Consider the following 13,857-nt stretch of genomic DNA (forward strand, 5'->3'; position numbering starts at 1 on the left):
GCATCCAAAGAGCAGGAAAATCGACGTTTCGGGCATGAGCCCTTCTTCAGGAATAGAAGGGCTCATGCCCGAAACGTCGATTTTCCTGCTCTTTGGATGCTGCCTGACCTGCGCTTTTCCAGCAACACATTTTCAGCTCTGTTGTATTCATCTGCCTGGACAGCTATTCGGCTTCATTGGTTGTTAAATGCTTCCTAATTTTGCATTCGACCATTGAATTTCATTTTCCCAACACTGATTTGCTGTGAAATTCAGTTCGTCAAAGATTGCTTCTTTAGTTTCCTGTGTACGGTATAACTGATCTCCTACTGAGTTGGTTCGTCTTGGTTTGTGTGGTCTATCCACATGCAACCGCATTTCAATTATCCAATTGGTTTTGCTTCCTTGGTGAATGCGCAAGGGGAATTAAGGAAGGGAAGCTTCTAGTGGTTATATTGGAAGTGGAATAAGAACACATTACTTGATATTTAAAAGCTGGATAGTCTTATCAAACCTGTCCCATGCTCATGGCTGTGGCATCGTAGCTAAATTGCTCTGGAGCTTCCCTTGGAATCTGAGGTGAAGAAAAATGGTAAGAACTCATTGTTAACAGGAGGAAAGCATTTTGGAAAACTCCTATTCACTTCCTGGAATTGAAATGAGTCCAGGCAGTTATCTGGTCCAGTTACTTATCAGCTATCTGGCACAACCTCTGCCTCAGTCCAGAAGCAGGTTGATTTTTCCTTGAAGATACTGTATTCAGAAAGCCAGCATTTTAATAATCTCTATTAATTTTATGCTTTGGGAACTGAACGTAGACATTGTGAATTCATTTCATGCAGGCACTCGCTCATTTTGAGCAGGTTTGAAACCTGGTACCAAAGTCAAGGGAGAAAAGTTTAAAAATTCAGAATTCATCCAAAAAGATTGGTAATGCAAATAATTCGATGTTGTGGTAGATTTGAGTTTAGTGTAAATATTGACTAGCTAAGTAACTGACCTGGTGTTAGGGAGGGAAATTTACTGTCATGTCAAACCCTATCCTCCTGTGGAATATTGCCTTATGCAGGAATCAGTGGATAGTTTGGGGAAAATGTGCCATTAGCTGTCTTTATCTACCCTAGATCAGCAGTGCTTTGCATGGTATCTCTTATTCAGGAGTCTATCTGCCTTGGCTAATAACATCCCTTTACAGAAAACTTCCTCTGACAAAGCCAGCAGGGGTTTTCCACATTAACTGTGATGTAGAGGTGCTGGTGTTGGGGTGGGATGGACGTAGTTAAAGACCATACAACACCAGGTTATAGTCCAACAGCTTTATTTGGAAGTACAAGCTTCTGGCGCACTGCTGCTTCATCAGGTAGCCAGTGGGGCAGGATTGTAGGACACAGAATTTATAAGAAAAGATCAAAATGTCATACAACTGATGCCTAGTATTGTGATTATTTTTTTAACTTTGCCCATGTACTTTCTAAGCCATATAATAAAAACAGAATAATGGAAATACTGAGCAACTCTCATAGAATTGGTGGAGAATGAAGATTTTTCATCTGAACTGGAAAAAAGTTGAGTTGTGAACAGATTTTAAGCCAGTACAGAGGTAGGAAATGTTAGGAGTGGAAGGCAGGAGGGGTTGTGTGACAAGGGGGATTGACAGTGCCAAGCACACACAGATAGTAATGGGACAAGTACATAAAGAAAAGATGGTTTTAGAGAAGCTGCAAATGGGGCTTGGCAAAATCATAGCCTCTGCCCCATATTTCGAGGTGACCAGGGTTGTAAGAACTCTCAAGGGTCTGGTGGAAAGGTGAGGTGTTTCATTGGAATAGTGTAGGGAGGCAGCGGTTGGAGTGATTTGTTACATGACAGTAGGAAATTGCCCTGTGTATTTGGCTCTGTGCAGAAATTCCCCTTGATTTTGTAGGTTGTATGTTTTCTTTTTCAGGTGCTTAATCCAGTTCTCTTAAAAGGTGGGACTGAAGCTGCCTCCACCATTTTCAAGTTGGCAAAAGAACAAGGGGTTCTTATTTAAACATTTTTTAAATGGGTTTTCACTGATTCTTGACCCTTCTGCCAGTGGGAGTAGTTTTTTCTAATATCTGGAACTCTCCCTTTTGAAAATTTCTAATGCAAACTTGCTTTGTCACGATCAGTAAGTTTTGCACTCATGCTTGTAGGTTTCTGTGTTCCTTTACTTGAGGTTTGTGTACTTTTTGGCAGCTTCCCAACATTATCTTGTATTTCTCTGTTAAATTTCCTATTTTTGCTGATGCTATGACCAGACTATGGGCTTTTGATTACTTCAAATTTGTTATTAAGTTTAAAATTATACCAGGTACTCAGTAAATATAGGGAATCCTAATATGTCTTCTGATTTGAACAGCAACTGAGCAGTCTTATTTGTTTCCTGTCCTTCAGTCAATTGTAGGCATTGTCCCATTTTATTTAATTTGAACATAAACGGTACATGAACCGTATTGTCCTTGTGTATCTTCTGTTACTTCATCAAAAAATTATCAAATTATGCATAAATTTTCCTTTATCCATGTCGGCTTTTCTTAAGTGATCTACAGTTGTTAGTTTTATCTTGGAAGAAGTGGTGTTGAAAAGTGTGGTGCTGGAAACGCGCAGGTCAGGCAGCATCTGAGGAGCAGGAGTTGACGTTTTGGGCATAAGCCCTTCATGAGTTTTATCCTGGATTATTATTTCTAAACACGTGACCATTATTGAGGTCAAACTGACCAGCCTTTAGTTGCTGGGTTTCTGCTTGCACCCTTCTTAAACTGTGTGTAATATTAATTCTCCAATCCTCTGGCATCACTGCTGTATCAAAGAATTGAAAACAATGACCAATATCAACACACTGTCCACATTCTTTTCTTAACATTCTCTAGTACACCCCATCTGGCCATTGTGATTAGTCAACTTTCAGTGCAGACAGGCTCTCTAAGGTCTCTATTGATTTTTTTTTAGCCCTTTCAGTATCTCTGCCTGTTATTTTATTATAACTGTGGCTTCCTTGTTACAGACTCATGCATGTACTCTTTGCCTCTTAAATAAATTTCCTTTTTTTGTCCCTGGTTGATTTCATACTTCTTATTACTTTTTATTTGACTATTTTGTGTGTGGAGCCTTTGTATTCTTTTATCAACCTATGTCTTGACTCTCTCACTTCTGCTTTCACTTTCCCTTTGAATGCATTCTGTTTAGTCTGGCTCCTGATATCTGTCATGACCCCTTGCCTTCCTACTTTATCTCACTCTATCTCAGGAGTCAAGGAACTCTGGCAATATTGCCTTGTGGGAATGCCTTGACTATATCTAAGGTACCTCCTGTTAATAGTCTCGATTGGTGCATAATATTGTGTGTGAACCTTTTCAGCCCACTCCTACAAACAAGACCATTTGAAGTGGGGGTATGCTACTCAGTCCCTTGAGGTTGTTCTGTCATTGATTAAGATGTCAGCTAATCTGATGTTTCCACATTTTTGCCCACCACTGATCAACCTTATTTATCGTTCTTTCTAGCTGTCTGTTTTTTAATCATTAAAAAGAAATGTGGACTCTACTTCACCATCTTTTAAAGAAGAGAATTCCAAAGACTCCTGGTCAGCTGAGAAAGTTCTCCTTATCTCTTTCATGAAAGGATGATGCCTAATTTTTGAACAGTGACTCCTAAATTTCAGATTCTCATAAGTCGGATGTAGAGAAGATGTTTCTCTCAAGATGCCTCAGGATCTTTTTTTTGTTTCAATCAATTATTTTCTTGCTCTGCACACTTGTGTGTGCAAGCCTAGTCTATCCAAGCTTCCCTCATACCATCATATTCCAGGTATTAAACCTTCTCTGAATTGTCCAAATAATACCAAACATTGCAATGCATCCTTAAATGAGGAAACCACTACTGCACACACTTTCAGATGTGGTCTGACTAGTGTTCTGTATAAATGAAGCACAGCTGCCCTACTTGGATGTTCAGTTTCCCTAGTTGTAAATGGTAATGTTCTATTTGATTTGCCAATTGCTTATTGTACCTGCATGAAATCTTGTGTGACTTACATACTAGGACACCTACATCTCTCTGCAACCTTTTAATATTTTCATATGCTTTTTGTCCTTCCCCACCGTGTACTTATTTGGCAGATGTTTACTCAATCACTTAACCTTTCTATATCTTTTTATAATAGTGTGGTGCTGGCAAAGCACAGCAGGTCAGGCAGCATACGAGGAGCAGGAGAATCAACATTTTGGGCATTAGTCCTTTAGGAATTCTTCGGATGCTGCCTGACCTGTGTTTTTCCAGCAGCATGCTCTCTATTCTGGTCTCTAGCATCTGCAGTCCTCACTTTCTCCTATATCTTTTGTTTTAGCCTCCCTATATCCTCTTCACACCCTATTTTCCTGCTTATGTTTGTGTCAGCAACAAAGTTACTTTTAGTCCCTTCCTCTAAGTCAGTTTTCAAACTGTAAAAAAAAAAAAGAGACACCCCGGCTGTGGAGCACCATTCATTACATCTTTCCAACTAGATACAGGGGAACCTCGATTATCCAAGTGAGATGGGCCGGCACTATTTCATTCGGATTATTTGGTCTTTCCCTGGGGCTCGGAGTTTTCTATTAAGTCTGCTCCTCGTTCAGGAGACTAGCAGCCGCATAGTGAGCGCACGTGTGCGCGAGGCTCCGCCTGCCCCCAACGCTGCCCCCCACTTGCTCCCCAAACCCCGTCCAACACCTCACCGCCCAGACCCCCCACCCCCAAAAACCCCATCCAACCGTGCCGCCCAAATCCTTTCCAACCCTGCTACCCTCTTTTCTTGAATAAAGATTTAACAGTGGTTATTTTGTGATGCCATGGAACCCTTCTAGATGTTTTGGAAGATGAGTGAATGTATCTACCATCTGAGCCATTGATTCTTTTAAGGCCTGATGATGAAGACCAGCTGGTCTTGAGGACTTGTTAGCTTTTAAGTCCAATAGTTTTCCTAGCTTTTCTCTGGTGATGTTTATTTTAATAATTTCTTGCTATAAACCTTTAGCTTTAGTTGCTCTTTTCCTTTCACATACATGTAATATTGAAACAGGAAGATCCTCTGGGAGCCAGCTTTCTCAAACTGCATCCTGTCTCTTTATTACTCTAGGCCCGCCCAGCCCTCTGACTATCACTGAACTTTGCTGATTTGTAGTGTTTTTGTTTTAAATTTAATATAGCCTTTAATTTCCCTATTTGTCCAAAAATGTGACATTATCAAAGAACATTTTCTTTCTCACTGGGATATGTTTTCATAGTTATAAATATCAACTTAAAGGTCTACCACTGCAAGTCTACTATCCCACCTCTTGGCCTAGTTTCTCAGTTCACCTCAGCAAGTTCTGCCTTCATGCCCTCATTTTTACCTGTATTTAGGTTTATAACTAGTCATGGATCCATACTTCTCTCTCTGAACATGAATTTGTCATATGATTACTGTCAGTTAGAGGCTCCTTCACAATGAGGTTATTGATTAATCATGTCTGTATGCCTTGCCTAGTTTAGGATATCATTTCCTATTTGACTGTGAAATATTCTTCTATAACAAACTGTCCCCAAATCTTACTATGAAAATCAACTATTATTATTGTGGTAATATCTTATATCTCCACACTCTGACCTGGTAGGAGACCGATAGACTATTTCCTCGTGACCCTTGCCTCTAGTGCTTCCTATCTCTTACCCAAACTGATTTTATATCATGATCTTTCAAATTAAATTACTCTCTCAATACTGAATTAATGTCAACCTTAGTTAAGAGTTGTACCAGTCCCTTTCCATCTTTGTCATTCCTGTTAATATCCTTCAACATTCAAGTGCCAACATTGGTCACCTTTCAGTCATGCCTCTGATGCCATCTAGTCATATTTTTCTCCATTTGTACGTGGTTTCAATTCGCATTCATTCTCCCTCACTGTAACGGTTCTGTGTATAGGATCTTATAAAGAACAAAATTGACAAAATGTAGGGTTTGTCCACTGCAAACATGATGTTTAAAATAAACTTCCTATTTGACATATGATAAGATCTTTACGTAGGAACTGCAGGTAAATCCCCACTTTTCTGCCCCAACCATAATTTATTCAGACCCCTAAACATTTCTTTGGCTGAAAACGTTAAAATGCTTTAGTCTCTCCATCCCAGTATCTCTTGGGTTTGGCTGATAACTGTGGAGAGTTGCAAGTTGGGAGTTCTGGCTACAACAGTAAGTCTACAAGTTAGGTTTATTGTTCCCGAATCTCCTTGATTGCACAACAAGATATCTACAAATTGGCTGGAACACTTGGATCCCCAACACATCCATGCTAACAATTCACTCCCTTGCTACAAATGCTGCAGGCAGTCAATTAGCTTAAAGTCCTTTCTGCTGTCCAAGTTATTTAACTAACCAGAACACTAGTTCCAGCATAGGAGTAATTGAGGACTGCAGGTGCTGGAGATCCTGATGAAGGGCTTATGTCCGAAATGTTGATTCTTCTGCTCCTCGGATGCTGCCTGACTTGCTGTGCTTTTCCAACACGACATTCTCGACTAGTTCCAGCATAGTCTTGGTGTTTGCTGTCACATCAATATAGCCTCCCACTTTCCTTGTGCTGGTGTCCTATAATCTGAAACCTATTTTTCCCAAACCAGTCTTTGGACCCGACATTCAGCTTTCTAATCTTACTTACCCTATGCCAATTTTTGTAGGGCTCAGGTAATAATCAAGTGATTATTATCTTTTAGAGGCTCTTTTTAATTTAGCCCTTAACTGTTCGTACATCTTGCTGAACCTCTATCTTAGTAGTTTTATATAAGATTATAGGAACAGAATTAGGCCATTTGGCCAGTTATGTTTGCACCATTCGATCATGACTGATTCGTTTTCAATCCAATTCTCCCCTTAATCATCTTGATTAAATCAAGATGATTATCTGTCTTAAAGGCACTCAATGACTTGGCTCCACAGCCATAAAAGAATAGGACATAACAGCAGAAATTAGGGCACTTAGTTCATCAAGTCTACTCTATCATTCAATCATGGTTGATAAGTTTCTCAGCTCCATTCTCCTGCTTTTTCCCCATAACCCTGATAGTCAAGAACCTACCTCAGTTGTAAGCTCAATGACCTAACCTCCACAGCCTTTGTGGCAATGAATTCCATAGATTCACCACTCCCTGGCTGATGAAGTTTCTCCTTACCTCCATTCTATAAAGTCTTCCCTTTACTCTAAGGTTGTGCCCAAAGGCCCCAGTCTCTCCTACCAATGGAAACATCATCCCAATATCTACTCCGTCCAGGCCATTCAATATTCTGTATGTTTCAAGTAGATCCTCCCTCATATTTTTAAACTCCTATTGATTATAAACCTAGAGTCCTCAAACATTCCTCATGTTAAGCTTTTCATTCCTGAGACCATTCTCCTGAATCTCCTCTGAACACACTTCAGGGCTAGTACATTCTTCTTGAGATGTGAGGCCCAAAACTGCACAATACTTCAAATGTGGTCTGACCAGAGCCTTATAAGAGCCTCAGAAGTATATTCCTATTTTTTATATTCAAGTCCTTTCAAACTAAATACTGTCATTGTGTTCGCCTTTCTAACTACTGACTTAACCTGCAAGTTTACCTTGAGAATCCTGGACTAGAACTCCCAAGTATCTTTGCATTTCAGACTTCAGATTTTTCTTTTCATTTAGAAAATAGTCCATGTCTCTCTCCTTCCTGCCATAGTGCATGGCCTCCCACTTTCTAAAGTTATACTCTATCTGCTGCCACTTTCTTAACCTGTCCAAATCCTTCTGCAGCTTCCCTGCCTCCTCAAGGCTACTGTCTCTCTTCCTATCTTTGTACCATCTGCAAACTTAGCCAGAATGCCCTCCTTTCCTTTATTGAGATTGTTAATGTAGAATATTGAACAGGCCACAATGTGGTTCCAACATTAAGCCTTGTGGAGCATCAGTTGTTACCGGCTACCGTCCTGAGAAGGGCCCTTTTTAGATTAGATTAGATCCCCTACAGTGTGGAAATAGGCCCTTCGGCCCAACAAGTCCACACTGACCCTCCGAAGAGTTACCCACCCAAACCACTTTCCCTCTGACTATTGCACCTAACATTATGGGCAATTTAGCTTGGCCAATTCACCTAACCTGCACATCTTTGGACTGTGGGAGGAAACCGGAGCACCTGGAGGAAACCCACGCGCTCTGCTTTCTGCCAGACAGCCAAGCCTCTATCCATTCTAACACCTTGTATCTGACACTGTGGGCTCTTATTCAGCTTCCTGTGCAGCACCTTGTCAAACGTCTCCTTGAAGCACAGATGTATAACATCCATAGGTTCTCCTTTGTCTAACCTGCTCATTACTTCCTCAAAGAATTCTAGCAGATTTCTCAGGCATGGTGTCCCTTGATGAAACCATGCTGACTTTGCCCTGTCTTACTTCTAATACTTCTAAGTATTCAGAAATCTCTCACTAAATACAGCATTGCCTGTTCCCTAGTGGGTTCCACTGCAAGCTGCTCCAAAAAGCCACCTCGTAGACATTCCACTTTCTTGCAATCCACTACCAACCCGATTTTCCCAGTCTGCCTGCTTATTGAAATCCCCCATGATCACTGTAACTTGACCTTTCCTTCACATCTTTTCTATCTCCTGATGTCTCTTGCGCCCCAGCTCCTGACTGCAGTTTTGAAGCCTGTACATTACTCCAGCTATGGTATTAATATCTTTGCAGTTTCTCAATTCTATCCACAGAGATTCTACATCGTCTGATCCTACTTGCCAACTGACCCCTCTGTGGAAATGCACAAATCACCATTTTCTGGCTGAAGAAATTCCTCCACATCTCAGTTCTGAAGGGTTATCCCTTCACTCTGAGGTTGTAATCTTGTGTCCAAGTCTCCTATCAGTGGAAATGCCTTCTCTGCGCCCACTGGATTCTGGTATCTGAGCATTATGTAGCTTTTGAAGGTTAATATCCCCCCCCCCCCCCCCCAGCAATCCTTCTAAACCCCATCATGTACAGCCTGAGTTCTCAACCTTTGCTCACATGACAAGCCCTCCCCCCCCCCCCCCCCCCCACCCCCCACCACCCCCCTCACCCGAATCCTCTCCAAAGCCAGCACATCATTCTTTCGATATGGGGCCCAAAACTGTTCAATATTCTGAATGCAGTCTGACCAGAGCCTTATACTGCCTCAGCCATGCATCTCTTCTCTTGTATTCTAGCTTTTGTGAAATGAATGCTAACATTTCATTTGTCTCTCTAACTGATAACTGAACCTGCATGTTAACTTTAAGAGAATCCTGAACTAGTCTCCCAAGTCACTGTGCTTCAGATTTCTGAAGCATTTCCCCATTTAGAAAGTAGTCTGTGCCTCTGTTATTCCTACCAAAGTGCATCACCTCATACTTTCTCACATTATATTCCATCTGCCACTACTTTGCCCACTCTCTGAGCATGTCCAACTCTTTCTGCAGCCTCCCCACTTCCTCAACATTACCTGTCCCTCTCCCTATCTTTGTCACCTGCAAACGTAATAATGTCCTCAGTTCCTTCATCCAAATTGTTAATGTAAAATGTGAATAGTTGTGGTTCCAACACTGACCCCTGTGGAACTCCACTAGTCATCCACTGTCATCCTGAAAAAGACTCTTTGATCCCCACTCCTGCCCTCGATAAGTCAGCCAATTCTCTATTCATGCCAATGCCTTGTCCATAACATTTAAACTTATTCAGTAGCCTTGTATGTGGCACCTCTTAAAAGACCTTCTGGAATTACAAATATATTGTGACCACTGGCACGCCTTTATCTAACTTGCTAATTACCACCTCCAAAGAATTCTAACAGATTTGTCAGACATGAAACTCCTGTTGACAAAGCCATGCTGACTCAGTCCTATTTTAATCATACACTTCCAAGTACTCTGCAGTCTCATCCTTAATGATGGACTCTTAAATTCTTACAAACTACAGGCTAACTGGCCCATGTTTTCCCATTTTCTGTCTCCCTTCCTTGATAAAATGCTGTTGCGTTAGCTCTTTTGCAGTCAATCAATGCCTCAAGTCTCCTCAGCTATCTCCTTCAGGACTCCGGGGTGCAGTCAATTTGGTCTGGGGGATTTTATCCACCTTCAGACCTTGCAGCTTCCCCAGTGCACAGTGATGGCCACTGCACTCACCTCTGCCCCTGACTGTCTTGAAGTTCTGGTATGTTGCTGGTGTTTTCCACCATGAAGACTGATGTAAAGTACATTACTTAGTTCCCCTACCATTTCTTTGTTTCCCATTGTTATTTCTCATGCCTAATTTTCCAGTGGTCTGATTTCCACTCTTGCCTCTGACCGTTAGTGTGTGTGTGTCTTAAAAAGTTTACAACCTTTTTTATATTACTGGCTAGCTCACACTCATTTCATCTCCTTATTGTTTTGTTCGTGTCCTCTGGTTTGTAAAGGCTTCCCAGTAATCATCAAGTTTTATGCTTGCTTATTGCTTTCATGTTGTCCCTGACCTCCCTTGGTAGTCGTGTCCTCCCTTTATATTGTTTCTTCCTTTTTTGGATAAGCTTCTGTGCCACTCTAAATACCCCCCAGAAATACCTGCCATTGCTGCTTCATTGTCTTCAGAGCTAGGCTCTGCTTCCAATTAACTCTGGTCAGCTGCTCCTCCATGTCTTTGTGGTTACCTTTACTCAATTGTAGTACCCTTACATCTGATTTCAGCTTTTCCCACTCAAACTGCAGGGTGCATTCTGTCATATTATGGTCACTGTCCCCTAGTGGTTTCTTCACCTTAACGGTGGGGTGGCGTGGTGCCTCCAGGTGCTCCAATTTCCTCCCACAATCCAAAGATGTGCAGGTTAGGTGAATTGGCTATGCTAAATTGCCCTTAAGGTTCAGTGATATGTAGGTTAGGTGCATTAGTCAGGGGTAAGTATAGGGTAGGGGAATGGGTCTGGATAGGTTTCTCTTCGGAGGGTTGGTGTGGACTTGTTGGGCCAAAGGACCTATTTCCACACTGTAGGGATTCTAATTTTAATCCCTAATCAAGTTTGCCCTGTTACACATCTCCAAAATGGCCTGTTTCTTAGTGGGCTCTAGCACAAGCTGCTCCAAAAAACATCTGGTTGACATTCCACAAATTCTTTTTGTAGGGATCTGCTCCCAACCTGATCTTCCCTGCCTGCCTACATATAGAAGTCCTTGATTATTGCAGTGCTTTTCCTAAATGCTTTTTCTATCTCCTCATTTATTTTCTTCCTTCTATCCTGACTTTTGCTTGGATGCCTGTACATAACTCCCATTAGGGTCATTTTTGCTCTTGTTACTCAATTCCAGCCACACAGATTCTACACCTTTCAACACTCATGTGCTATTGATTTAATGTAATTTCTTTCAGGGCAGCCCTACTCTCTTTGCTCATCTGCTTGTTCTTTTATTAGGATGTGTATCCTTGGTTATTTAGTGAAACCCCTTGCAGCCACATCATACCTGCCAGTTTCAACTTGTGCTACTAACTCATTTATCTTGTTTTGTATACTGTGTGCATTTAAGTACAACACCCGCAATCCTTTGACTGCTGTCCCCCCCCCCACCTTTCTCATAGTTGTCCCTTTTATCTGCTGTGCCTGAAGTCTGGTTTTTGAGTCGTTCCATAATTGATATCTTATTACTTGTTCAGCAAACTTTGATAACCTTTGCTGAGTTCCCCCTCAACTTTTTCCATAATTTTCCATGCAATTGGACTAACCACTCACCATTTAGTGTAATGCTCTAACAATAGCCATGGTTATCCAGTTGACCAGAACTGTGGCCCTAGCATGATTCAGGTGGAGCCTGATCAGAACAGCTCCCTCCTTCCCCGGTATTGGGGTCAATGTCTCACGAACTCAAACCTGTTTCTCCTGCATCAATCTTTGAGCCATGTGTTTACCTTTTCTAATTTTGTTGACCCTGTACCAATTTGCTCATGACTCAGTAATGTGGAAATTATCTTTTGGTAAGCTGCTTTATAATTTAGCTCCTAGCTATGTGTATTCCCTGAGCAGAAACCCTTTTCTCTTTCTACCTATGTCATTGATACCTATGTAGACCACAGCAACTAGATCGTTCCCCTCCCATTCCAAGTTTTTCTGCTGCCCAGATGTGAGATTCTGAGCCATGGCACCAGGCAGGCAATATAGCCTTCAAGACTTTGTATTCTTGCCTCTGAAAATGGTGTCTATTCCAAGAATATACTATCCTGATTGCAACGACAACCCCCCCCCCCCCCCCGACTTTAAGTTTTTGTTTAAAAAGAATGAATTGCTTACAAACTGTGAACCAAAAAGTGCATTTTCCCCTCTGCATGGAATTCTCCCACTGCCTCCAGATTCCCTGAGAATATATACTGGGTCTGTATCTCACTTTGGATGTGTCTCTCCTTTCTCACCAAGTGAACTATGGCTGGCTCCGTCCCATCCCACTTGCAACCTCTCCAGTCATTGAGCCAGAGAACCTGTCCTGAATGTTGAGAATGAACAGGCAATGCTGTCTGTCACCTGGACTCTGGCTCTCCACTACAGTGAACTTTCTATCCCTATGACCATAACTCTACAATTTGGCAGCTATGTGCAGCAAGCTCCTACGAACAACAATGCAATGATCTGTGTTTTGTCATTATGATATGGATCAAATGTTTGCTAGGACATTAGATAACTCATTTGTTCATCACTGAAGTTGTGGCATGGGTTCTTTAGACCTTTCCTGAAGGTCTTTTGATGAAGGGCCTTTGCCCAAAATGTCGTTTTTTTTCCCCTCTTTGCTCCTCGGGTGCAGCCAGACCTGTGCTTTTCCAGCACTGCACTCTTGATCTTTCAGATCCACCAGAAGGCATGTGGCGGTCCTCAGTTGCATATGTCTTATCCAGTGCATCAAATTCTGTGTTCAAATCTTTGAGATTTGAGCCCATAACCTTCTGGTCTGAGGCAAGAGTGCTACCAAATGAGCCAAGGCCAATGCATCTACATTTGTGAATTCCTGGTGGCTGCACTGTGAGGGGGAGTCTCTGGAGGAGAGTGTTTGTCTTAGTTTATTTGGTTCTCCCTCATTGTTTTTCCAAGATTGGAATAAATGATCCAAATATTTATTCAACATCAGTGCATCCTTCAGTCTCTGGACTGCTTAACTAGGCTCCTTTTCAAAACCTGCTTTTTTTTTTGTAGCAAACAGCATTTGTACTAGTTTATATGAGTGAGCAATTTCCGGTGTGCCACATGTTGTTTCTTGAAGTTATTTATATTTTCTCTCCATAAGCAACAAAGGAAGTGGAGTTTACAGATACCCTGGAGCCAGACACGTTTCCCATTCTAAACGGAAGCAGCCCCTTTAATTTCCCTTCACTTTCTGAATCAGTTATCTGTTTTTATTAAATATTTATGAAGAAATAATATACCAGGGTACAGAATTTGACAAACTGATTTTGTGATATAGCCCTGATGGCTAAACCCAGCCAATTTGGCCATATGTAATGTGTTCTACAGTTAGCTAAATTCTCCCTGTTGGAAGGATTATGGAAATGTTAGCAACTGTAGATGCTGGTCCAGGAATTCTGTGCAGGGCTGGGGGCCCCTTCTATCCCTGTGTATTGGGGATGGTGTAGTTAACTCCTTTTAACCATCCTTTGAAAGTATTCTTGCTTTGCCGTAAGGGTGTACTTAGGGGTTTGAGTTTGTTATTTTTATGCTTCCTTTTGCATCCTTTCTCCTCAGCCAGAATACAAGGGCATATGTTGCATGTGCTGGAAATCTGAAATAACAGGTAATACTGGAAATACTCAACACTTAGATGATCTGATGGAAGATCATCTGACCTGAAATATTAACTGTTTC

The 13,857-nt window shown here is 41.6% G+C and overlaps 1 protein-coding gene across 1 annotated transcript in view; it reads left to right on the forward strand.

Annotated features, from left to right (window-relative positions):
• cd81a (CD81 molecule a) overlaps nucleotides 1-13,857 on the forward strand; it is a 73,388-nt gene that overhangs the window by 759 nt on the left and 58,772 nt on the right. The window lies entirely within an intron of this gene.

This window comes from Chiloscyllium plagiosum, unplaced genomic scaffold, assembly GCF_037043375.1.
Source record: "Chiloscyllium plagiosum isolate Xiang-an unplaced genomic scaffold, Cpla_swu_hap1 HiC_scaffold_18, whole genome shotgun sequence".
Taxonomy (NCBI): Eukaryota; Metazoa; Chordata; class Chondrichthyes; order Orectolobiformes; family Hemiscylliidae; genus Chiloscyllium; species Chiloscyllium plagiosum.